The sequence below is a fragment of the Artemia franciscana genome, chromosome 7 (assembly GCF_032884065.1).
Source record: "Artemia franciscana chromosome 7, ASM3288406v1, whole genome shotgun sequence".
NCBI lineage: Eukaryota > Metazoa > Arthropoda > Branchiopoda > Anostraca > Artemiidae > Artemia > Artemia franciscana.
The window spans coordinates 27,370,948-27,383,274 of NC_088869.1; the positions used below are offsets into that span (position 1 = coordinate 27,370,948).

The window sequence follows — 12,327 nt, forward strand, 5'->3', positions numbered from 1 at the left end:
ACCTCCAACTCATTATATATTCATCATGCCTACAAATATTACGCTACTACGGGGAGGCAACCCACAGTAGATAAATTAGCTAGGAAAAGGTATTTCAGCCCAAAAACGCCCATCAAAACAAACTAAGCCCAGAAAAATATCTAATAATCAGAATTCCGTGCAAGTGCTGTGTTGTTTAATAGGCTATAATTTCCTCAAGGGGCTCCACTCCTCAAGTGGGAAAAGTTAACCATAAGTTTCCAAGTCTTGCAGGTATCCCGAAAGGGTCGAGGCAGCCCTTTCCAAAGGCCGTTGTTCATAGATCTGGATCTTACACCCTGCTGTAGTTGTCCTCCTATAGCCGTTCATCCCAAAATGGTGTTCTGCATCACCATGCAATTTAACCCATTACTGGGAGAAGGTTTGTAACTCATGATGCGTGTGGACACGCCAGTGGGCCCTGTTGAGTGTACATTTGAGGGGCCTTTTTCCTCCTTCACCTTCACCTCCTTCACCAAGGCTCCCCTTGATCCGTGCCTCCTATGGAGGTACTCTACATATCTGTAGGGTATTTCCCAATCTTTTGTCCTCTTCCAAAACCTAGCATGATTATCTAATAATTAACTAACAAATGCAACTAATAAATAGTTGCAGTAAATTGCAACTTTAGTTTATGAAGTAGCAGATGGTGTCTTAGGTAGGAAAGTTAGAAACACAGCTAAGAATATTATCGAAAACGCTTTGTTTAGAAGAGAAGAGGAGGGGCTTGTGCAAAAATTAGAGTGACAGATCATATGAAAATAAGAGGAATGTACAGAAACTAGGAAAACCATTGAAATATCAATTAAGGAGGTATGAAATGGAGGCCAAGGATAAAATTATTAAAGATCTGGAAGATGCAGCCAGATGGCATTATAGTAAAATATTGTATGGAAGTGTTAACATTTGCAAGGGAATAGTCAATCTGGACATGTCCTGGTTAAAAATAAAAACACAGCCGCAACAAAGAAAGAGTTGAAGAGAAATGGGGAGAATATCTCGAGAATGTGCTAAATTGTGATAAAGATACAGGAAATGGTATAGAAAAAGTGAAAAGGTTCGTGACACCTTGGTAGTGAAGGAAGATTTATTTTGCAAGGAAAAACTAAAGACAGTACTAAAAAAAGTAGATAATAATAAGACTCTAAGTGCTGATTGTGTGGTAAATGATGTTTTTAAATATGGTGGTTGTTAAGTTTTGTATTTTATATGTTGATTGTGAAGTTCGAGATAAGCTACAGAAGATAATGAATAGGATTTTTGTAAAAGAAAAAGTACCAGGCAGTTTTAGGAAAACTTTAGTAAAATCCCTCTATGAGGAGGGTGATAAGAGCGAGTATTGTAATTAAAAAGGCATTAGCCTGGTTTTGGAAGAAGCAAATTACTTAGTATGATGATAGTTTTTGTACTCAGAGATACGATAGACAAGCTTTTAAGAGAAAAAGAGTGTGGTTTTAGGTAGGATGCAGGAGGAGTTGATCAAATTTTTGCTTTTAAATTAATAGTTGGGAAGTTCCTGGTTCATCAGAACCCTTTAGAGTGTAATTTTATATATTATGACCAAACATTTGATTCAGCTTGATAGAAGAGCTTTAGCAAAGGTCCTATCCTTGCATGGTATATCAGATTTATACATTGAAGTGATCAGTGCTACATAAAATTCACTACTACATAACAGAATAAAATTGCCATGGCTAAGGTAGGGAACGAGGTTAGCAGCTGGTTTTGTTTTGCATCAGAACTTAAGCAAAGTAGTGTCCTAATAGCCAATTCAAACCCAAAACGCGCAAAAACTAAGATTAATGTACAAACTTGATATTACCTCTAATTGAGTGAGTTAGCTAATGTTATAATTGGTAAATATTTATAATAACAAACAATTCCAAAAGCTAAGTAATAAACATACCGCTAGAATCATAATTTCATCTTGAATCCAAATCTTTCATTTGTTTCCATCATAAAATCAGTTTTAAGTCCTTTACATACCCTCAAAGATGATACCTTTTTGTCTTATTTTTGATACAGCTTCTATATCTGTGTTATTAGCATCAATCTTGCTCAAACTGGTTTACCCATACATTGAATCAATGGTAACAAAAATGATTATCAATAAATATATGCAAAGTCTAGATAGGTAACTCTACATAGTAGTAGTAGAACAATTTTATTGAAAATAATAATTTTTTATATAATAGCACAACAAAAGCAGAGCTGGCAAGGATGTGCTAGAAAAAAAAAATAGTATGGAGCATGAGACCATTTACTGAAGCCAATATAAAAATAAACAATGAAACACTAAAATATAAAACCCCAAACCAACAAATAAAAATAACCCAATGAAAATATAGTTAATCTGTTTTGAAAGCATACCTACCAAGTAACTCCACATGTAAGTTAGATTTAAACTGTTTAAAATTACCCTTAATATCAATATTAATTATCCTTAATATCATTAATAAGTTTGTTCCAAAGCTTGGCATCACTATAAACAAGAGAAAAAGAAGATCTACTAGAAGCAATTCAAGGAGCCTCAATATTTCCTTGCATCTGAGTATTGCTTTGGTGAACATCTGACCTCTCACAAAATATACTGGCAAAAAAATCTGGAGGGCCCTCATTATGATACTTATACAAAAATCATGCAATCTGGCTGCAGACATTATATTTATTTCACTATAGACTGACCTCATGGACTATTGATTCCCCACATCACAAAAAACTTTGATAGCATTATTCTGGATTACACAGATTAGACAAAGTAACAAGGGGAAAGTACCAAGCCATATTGATGAACAATATAAAATATAAGGGTGAATAAGAAAAGAATGCAACAACCATAAAATTTTTGGGGGAAAATATGTTTTAATTTATGCATTATACCTAGATGACATGACAGTATTTTAGAAATCAACTTCACATGGTCCTTCAATGAGACATAAGGAAACATGTTAAGAAAACAGTTCTTACTTTATAATATGCAGAATAAACATAGTTAACATATATTTTGCATGAAGTTTTATTTTTACTTTACCCCCAGCCCCCTAATGTACAAACACATAGTCCAAATTGTGTACTTCCCACCTTAAGAAAACAATTCTTACTTCATAACATGTAGAACATTCATAGTTAATACATTTTGCATGTAGCCTGCTGTACTTTACCCTAACCCCCCCAATTTGCAAATATATAGCTCAAATTATATATTTCCTATCTGTGTCCCAGTTGTTTCAGCCTGTATACCTGTAAATTGAATCAGCTTTGAAAAAACAAGAACTGGTTTTAAAACATGACACAATGGCTGAATGCATTCAAAATATGTTAACTATGATTATTCTGCATATTAAAAAGCAAGAATTTTTTTTTCTTAACATGTTTCCTTCCCTATAGGTAGTTCTTAAGGTAAATTTTCACATTAAGGGACAGGGTAAAGTATCATACCTTGGTTATGTGATGGTATTTTAGAAACTGACTTCACATGGTCCTTAAATGAGACATAAGGAAACATGTTTAGAAAACAATTCTTACTTTATAATATGCAGAATAATCATAGTTAACATATCTTGCATGAAGTTTTATTTTTATTTTACCCTCTACCCCCTAATGTATAAACATATTGCCCAAATTATATACTTCTCACCTTAAGAAAACAATTCTTACTTCATAATATGCAGAACATTCATAGTTAACACATTTTATGTGTAGCCTGCTATACTTTACCCCCAACCCCCTGATGTGCAAATACATAGCCCAAATTATATATTTCCTATGTGTGTCTTAGTTGTTTCAGCCTGTGTACCTGTAAATTGAATCAACTGTGAAAAAAAAGAACTGGCTTTGAAACATGACACAATGGCTGAATACATTCAAAATACATGAGGCTTTGGGGGTAAAGTATGTCAAGGCTACATGCAACATGTTTTAACTATGATTATTCTGCATATTATGAAGCAAGAAGTTTTTTTACTTAACATGTTTCCTTTCTTCCAGGTAATTCTTAAGGCAAATTTGCATATCAAGGGATGGGGTGAAGTAAAAAAATTCTGTGAAGGCTATTATAAAGCAAGAATTGTTTTCTTAACATGCTTCCTTAGCAGGAGCAACTTATCTAGGCTCATACCTATGGGAAATGTAAAATATGGGCTATAGCCTATATTTGGGTAAGGTTAGGTTAAAATAGAACTTGAAATTGAAATGAATGTCATAGGCCTAACAAAAAATAGGATGAAACCTGTAAAACTTACAGGTACATTTGTTTCTAAGCTATCTTAACTGTTTTTAATATGGATATTTACTGTATTTTCTTATTCTGTTTCATGTATTTCCTGCAGGATAAATTTACCAGCTCAAATAATAGTCTACAAAAATAATTTTGACCGTATACATTTCAGGGTTTGAATGATTTTAGAAAATTAAATCCTAACAGAACGAAAAAGGGTCTAATAGGGTAACTTGAATATCACAAATTTTAGGGTTTGAATGATTCTGGGATAGCAGCACCCAAATTTAGCTCAAAGTTTGGAAAAGCATCTTTCAGCTTAAAAAGATCCTCCCGAAATTCAGGATTATTGAAAATACTTTCAGTTCCAAAGTGTACCACCGTGTTTCAAATTTAAAAGATTTGCTGCTTACAGTGCTATTTATATAAGAGTCAGATAAAAATTTAGCTTTTACGCTGAGTTAAACATCTTCCTACTTATTGATTTTCAATTTGTTACTTCCGTTTCAAAATAAAATAGCTCATCTATTGGATATCCAAAAAGTCTAAGAATTTTTTTCAGAAAGCTTCTATATAGAGGATAAAGGATTGGAAATTAGGAATAGCATACGTATTAAATTACGTTTTGTTTACAGTTTACATTGACAAATAAAAAGTACGCATTTCACATCATGGTCATTTTGTACTGTTCTACATCGCCGGATTTTAAGGAATTATGTCCTGCCCACTACTTCCATACCAGAAAGTAGGAAAATCCATTAACGTCGCCAAAAAAAAAATTTGGAAAAAATCCTGTCATGACTAGGAAAATCCGACATTTTTCCTTTTAATGATATAGTATAATTACTATTTGCTAAGAATGTATTGTTTCATCCATTTTTTAATAAATTCCTAACTAGTATCACAAATCTGTGATTTTTCGCAAACTTTGAACTAATTTCTTATATTGGGCAACGGAGAACAGATGTCAGTAAAAAATTTCATTTATTATAGTTGTAACGTACAAAACACCTTTCGTTTCTTCTTCGATATACTTGGTTTATTAGGCTCCATCTAAGGTCTTAGTGAGCTTAACATAGCCCATCCTAGAGTATCTAAAAATGGTTGTTTTTTAACTGAATTTATTTGGCATTATTCACATATTGATGATAGGGCTTATAGCCTAGGGCTAAATATTTTATAAATTAGCAGAAACCAAGATTCTTGACACTTTGTTTTCATTATTTCGAAATATTAAACTGAAACGTCTTCAGAAAAGGGTTGACTACCCTATTTTTATAGGCGTCAGGAGGCTGGGAAGGTGCGCAAAGCCCTCCAACTTTTTTAGCATCCCGCAAAATTTTTGCTGAAAAAAAATTCGACAGAAACTTTGCGAATTTTCTGATTTCTGCAAAAAATTCAGCAGAAATTGGATAGCAATTTGGTAAAATATGCGAAGTTCCCCCCCCCCCCCCTTGCAATGAAAAAAGGCTCTGGACACGGCTGCATATGTAGGTTTGTTTGGGAAGTGATTGTTTACCTTACTAGGTAACTATTTGTAAATATTTGACAAAATGACACCATGAAGCAATTCAGGCTATTCAGTACAGCAATTCATTGTAAATGTTTCATCTTCAGCTTCCACATGCGAAAGTTTCCTTATTAGAAGCTTAATAACAAATGAATACCCAAGACAATTGTCAAAGTTGGTCTATGTAGGAAATTTCATGCTTTTATTGTATCTTAAACTTATGCAAAATATAAACAAACTGAAAAGGAAGGTATTTTATTTACTTTTCGTGTGGATGGGCCTATATGTTCTAAGCTTGATAACACAAATATGCTTAATTTATACCCTGTGGCGTTTTTTAGGGGAGGGTGCAAGTGGTGGTATTCCCGCCACGAAATAATTCTGAGGGAGGGTAAGGGCGGTCCATCATGTGGAGCGCCCTACCCTCACAATGAAAATGTTGGAGCTATGCTCTTGCTTATAGTCAAAATCACCATATCTATGAATAGCCATGTTTATATTCAACTGAAACTGCATATCATATTGAAAGCTCTAAGGAAATTAAAGATACAAGTAAAAAAAAAACATGTTAATGTAAAAAAAATCACGCTACTGTTGGCTAAAATTTGAGATGGATGGTACAGTTAACCGCCATACATACGCATGCACTTTCAAATTTAACAGTGCGTTAATCAAAATAGCCATATTAGGGGGGAGGGGGGCACGTTTTCAAAATGACTGTAATAGTAGTGATGCCTCAATAAATTTTATATAGCCCGTAGGCACTAACCTTTTCTTCCCTTAATGACAAAAAAGTTTAATGACGACCCCCCAGGGCAAGACGCAAGTGCAAAATACGTAAAAAGGAATGAGTTCTTATAGGCGCAGGTATCTGTTACGTAATAGGGGGGGGGGTACTTTGATTGTTATGTAATAGGGTTTGGATAGCATATCATAGGGTTTGGTTGATAAGTAATAGGACGTGTTAGAGTCCACTAGTCAAGCAGGGGAGTTTTATTAAGACATTTTTTCTTCTAGACGTTTTTCAAAAGTTTCAGGAAATTTTTAAGACATCTATCTTCAAGAAGTTTTTCAAAACATTTTTCAAAACGTTTCAAGACATTTTTCAGACATTTTCTTTCGGGACATTTTTTCAGGATATCTTGGGTTGTTCTGTAATAGGGGAATGTTTACTTATGTTAAGGGTGACGCATTCACACGTGACTTGTTTCTTCAGAGCCCGTCGGAAATCCCTGCCTATAACTGAGGAGGCACGCATAGGACGTTATGTGCTGACAATGCACATGCGGGGTGTTACATAGTTTTTTAAGAGATTTTATTTTCCCAAGGTGTTTTTTTTTCAAGGAACATTTATAATATACAGATTTTTTGTCCGCTTTAGGATTCGACTATAAGACCAGAGAATTTCCGAATGACTAGACAAGTGCCTTAACCATTTAGAATACAAAATTCATTCTAATATTTTGATTCGGCTAATGCAGTCAACATGATAACCTATTGTATGCAAGGAGAACGCATACTATAGGTTATCATAGTATGATAACCTAGTTGATCATTCTAGTTCACGCATACTAGAATGATTAAGCGAATTACGTGTTCCCATATGGCTGCAATAATTCACAAACAAAGGGGAACATCGATTAGTAGAAATTGCTTACATATAGTATGCACCTACATGTTAATTAATGCTTTAGAGGATGTTATCAGATAATATTGGCGGCTTATAAATAACGAATTTCTTTGATAGTAGAGTCTTTTACTCTACTGGAACTTGAATATGCTATCAGAGATGAAATAAAACCAAGAGTATTATTATGGCAGGAATATGGTATACACCTTCATACATGATCAAAAGTCTTATCCACTTTACTACAAAGAACTTTACACTTATATTAGGGGTAATCTTGAACGAGTGAATCCACAGTTTGAAACATTGATTGTATAATTTCTTCGTTGTTCAAATATCAAAGTCTTTACTTAACGCTCATTAAAAACAGAAGATTTTCTTAATAAATAATTCTTGTGTCTTTTAAAAGAGCTTTACAGGGTTTGAGAGACTCTGTTCACCGATTTCATGTGCTTTTTTCTTTACCTTTTTTTTCTTTGATGTCATGTGCTTTGTTCTCATTAACAAGAGAGAAGTTTCTTTAAATAAATAATTCTTGTATCCTTTAAAAGAGCTTTACAAGGTGTGAGGGACTCTGTTGTCCTAGTCCGTGCGTTTTTTTATATATTACTCTTTAAAAAGCGAGGATTTTTGTTAAATAAATGTACCTTTAAATGTACCTTGTACCTTTTAAAAGAGGCTTACGGGGCTTGAGAGACTCTGTTCTCAAATGGTTTCTCAAATGTGTTCTCAAATGGCAATTTTAAATGGTCCCATAGCCGCTACATCTTTCTTCCTTTAATGATTTAAGATGAATGGTGACCCCCTCAACATGCAAGATTTATTAACCTCTTTCAAGACGCTGGTGCATTTTACGTCATAGGGAATGTTTTCTAAGAGATGGAAGTGCATGTTTGGTAAAAGGGGATGCTTTCTTAAGAGATGAAGGTGCGTATTACGTAATATGAGATTTTTTGCCAACTTTGAAGATGAAGTAATATTGCATGATTTGATATATTTATTGGGAGTGACACACTCTTGCGTGACAGACTAGACTTGGTGCCCGTAGGAAACCCTCACTTGTAACTGAGAACGGGGCAGACGAGGGTTGTTACGTAATGACGGTACAAACGGGGGATGTGACACAATCTTACACGTGGGTGCTACGTAATGACCGGTGCAAAAGTGGGTGTTACGTAATGACAGTACACACACTGGTGTTACATAATATTTTGGGAGATTTTTCTTTCTTCGGGATTTCTTTTTCCCTCCTGGAATTTTTTTCTTAGAGAACCTGCATATTCTAATGATTTTTGTTCCCATTAGTGTTCGAAAGGGTCATTTCTATCCAATGGAACTGCAACATAGACAGGTGGACCAGTAATCTATTTCTTATATTATGGCTTAGGAAACGGATTCTACGAAATAACAAATTCCACAGGTGGATAATTCCCATGACCCGCTTACTAGAATGATTAAGCTATTGATTACATGTTCCCTATGACTGCAATAATTGAAAAGCAGAGGAAAAATCGATTACTAGAGTTTGGTTATATTTGAACCTGCTTAAGAAATGCTTCTTTACTTTTCAGCGATATGATCTTAGCATTTTGGTAGGTCCTTCTTAGAAAACTTAATGAGAGATTTTCTTAGAGAATGTTATGAACTTACTCAAAACATAGAATGATACTTTTTCTTAGAGAATGTTTAGAGACGTTTTCTTGGAGAATGATCAAAGTTTTCGCATAATACAGGAAAATCGGGGCACAATGCATGTGACTTAATTCCATATTTTCTTCATTTTTTATTGGTATTATTTTCTCTTAATTTCTAGCAAGGGACACTCAATGGTTGAAAAACTACTCCCTCTAGTAAGTACTATTACACGTACGGCATCTATAGGCCATTTTAATGCCAAAATATTCGTTTAAACAAGCATCGACCGTTTAATGAAAATCCCTATTAGGGTTTTTCTGATGATTCCAAGCAATTGAGGCCAGTGTGGCACAATTTATTAGACCTCGACGACCCCCTTCTCGTGCATATTATCTAAACTAGGGGTTTTTTCCCCTCAAAATAAATTTTAAACTAATAAATGACCATTGTTTTTTATTTAAACATCGAAAATTTGTCATTCCATTACTATATTGTGACGTTCTATGACAATTCCAAGCCTGTGACCCTCAATGGCAAACAAACGACACACTAGCAGGCATTATCACACATATAACATTTTTTGAGCATTTTCCTGCAAAAATTTTCGTTTACCCAAGAAGTAAACTTTAAACTTAATGGAAAATCCCCATTAGCATTTCTTCTGTGACTCCTAGCATTTTAGGCCAGCATGGCACAATCTACCACACTCAATGACAGAATTCCAGCGCATTGTATTACACCTAAGGGTTTTTCGACATTTTCCCCTTAAAAAAAAAATTCATAAACTATAAAATGACCATTTTTTTATTTAAACTTGTTGTGAGCTGATTTTGTTCGTGAAAGTTGTTGCATGTTGATTTTTCTCTTTGTGAAATTTGTACATTTATTTTTTTCTCTCTCCCACCATGCTTGTGTGACTGAGCGTCTGTTTGCACGTCTTTTTGTCTGTCTTTATGTTTTTATGTGTCTGACTCTGTGTGTTTGTGTGTATGAATTTGTCTTTTTGTGTATATGTTTTTGTCTTTTCCCCATCGTGCCTATATGATTGACCATCTGTTTGGATGTGTTCGTGAGAGCGTATGTGTGTGAATGTGTGTTTGTGTATAAGTTTGCATGTGTATGTGTGTCAGACTGTGTTTCTGTTATGTTTTTCTCTTTCCCTTTGTGCCTATGTGACTAAGCATGTGTTTGCTTGTCTCTGTGTCTGTCTTTGTGTGTGTGTGTGTGTCTGTGTATTTATGTATGAGTATGTATCTGTATATGTGTGTGTTTGTTTGTTTGTGTGTGTATGTGTGTGCGTGTATGTGTGCCTGTGTGTGTGTGTGTCTGTGTGTGTGTGTTTGTGTGCGTGCGCGCGCGCGTGTGTGTGTATGTGCGTGTGTGCGTGTGTGTGTGTGTGTGTTGTTTGTTTGTGTGTGTGTGTGCGTGTGTGCACACTGGGGAAAAAATACATCTCATTTATCTTTGACTTTGGATAAAAATGCCTAATAACCTGTCTCAACATATTGCCAAGGTGGTGTGAATTAGCAAGGGCCATCATGTTCTAAAGCTTTAAGTTAAGCTGGGAGCTTGGGACTGAAATTTAATACTTATTCAAAGAAACGGAGCATTTTCATTAAAAAATCTCAGAAATATCGCTTAATATGGATTAATTTTACCTCTACCGAGATTATTTGTAATGCAAAGAAGAATATTATTCAAATGTGCGCTTGTCAAACAGATATGCATAGTCTTGCATCAAAGAAATGAGGCATTTTCATTAAAACCTTGATTATTTAACGGAAGGGGAGGCTGACATATGACACTCAATCAAGTTAGCGTTAGTTAACTCAATCAAGAATGAGTTAGCGCTGGTCGTTTTTGGGCTTACTAAAACAGCCTGGTAAAGCTCTTTATGAAAGATGAATGAATTATTTATTTAACAAAATCTTCGGTTTTTTATGAGTGCCCAGTAAAGAAAAAACCACACAGAATAAGAGAACAGAGTCTCTCAAAACCCATAAAGCTCTTTTAAAAGATAAAAGAATTATTTGTTGAAAAAAATACTCGCTTTTTAATTAGCGTTGAGTAAAGAAAACCACACGGAATAGGACAACAGAGTCTCTCAAACCCTTTAAAGCTCCTTTAACGGATACAAAAATTATGTATTTAGGACAAATCCTCGGTTTTTAATGAGCTCCAAGTAAAGAAAAGGCCAGATGGAATCAGATAACAGAGTCTCTCAAACCCCATAAAGCTCTTTTAAAAGATAAGAGAATTATCTATACAACAAATAGCTTCGCTTTTTAATGAGCGTCAAGTAAAGACGCTTGAACAACAAAGAAAGTATGCAATCAATGCTTCAAATCGTGGTTTTCAAGTTCAAGTTTGCCTTGTCACCCAAGTTTGTCACTCAAGATTGCCCTTATTATAATTATGAATTTCTGTGTAATGAAGAGGAAAAAATACTTTAGATCTTTTATGAAGGTGTACCATATTATAGCCAAAATAATACTCTCACTTTTATCTAATCTCTGATCGCGTATTCAAGCTCCAATAGAGTAAAAGACTTTACTACTAAAAAAATACGTTATGTACATGCCCTCAATATTATCTAATAAGCTCTATAAAGTATAATTATTATAGTTAAATGGTGAACAAGAGGTTCTCCTTGCATGCAATAGGTTATCATGTAGAATGTATTGGTCGAATTAATAGAAAGTCTTTTGTATTCCAAATCTTTAAGGCACTTGTCTGGTCATTGGAGAAATCTCGGGTCTAACATTTGAATCCAAAGGTGGACAAAAAATCTTTAGGTTACAAACGTTCCCTAAAAAAAACACCTTGAAAGAAAAATAAATCTCATAAAGTATTATGTAACATCCCACGTTTACATCGTTATTACTTAACGCCTCACGTGTGTGTCCTCCCCTGTTACAACCGAGGATTTCCCACAGGCCCTGAAAGAGCAAGTCACGTCTGAATACTTCATTCTTAGCACAAGTAAACATTCCTCTACTACATAACAACCAAAGGAATCCTGAAAAATGTCTTCAAGAAAAATGTCTTAAATGTCTTGAATAATCTTGAAAAACGCATTGAAAAACCCAGTTTTAAAAAGATATTGAAAAGTTTTGAAGAAAAATGTCTTGATAAAACTCCTCGGCTTGAATGGTCGACTCTAACTCGTCCTATTACGTAAAAATCCAACCGTATGATTTAATAACCAAACTCTATTACATAACAACCAAAGTATACCCCCTATTACGTAAAAGACACCTGTACCTTTTAGGAAATAGTTCCTACTACGGAACAAGGGTTTAAGTCTTTCCCTGAAGGAGT

The 12,327-nt window shown here is 34.5% G+C and overlaps 1 protein-coding gene across 1 annotated transcript in view; it reads right to left on the minus strand.

The window, feature by feature from the left end:
- The window catches only part of LOC136029091 (speedy protein A-like), a 37,180-nt gene extending 32,546 nt beyond the window's left edge, over positions 1–4,634 (minus strand). Inside the window, exon 1 of the mRNA XM_065707152.1 lies at positions 4,594–4,634. The gene's annotated coding sequence lies outside the window, so the exon portion shown is untranslated. The remainder of the gene's footprint in view (positions 1–4,593) is intronic.
- Positions 4,635–12,327: the final 7,693 nt, after the last annotated feature.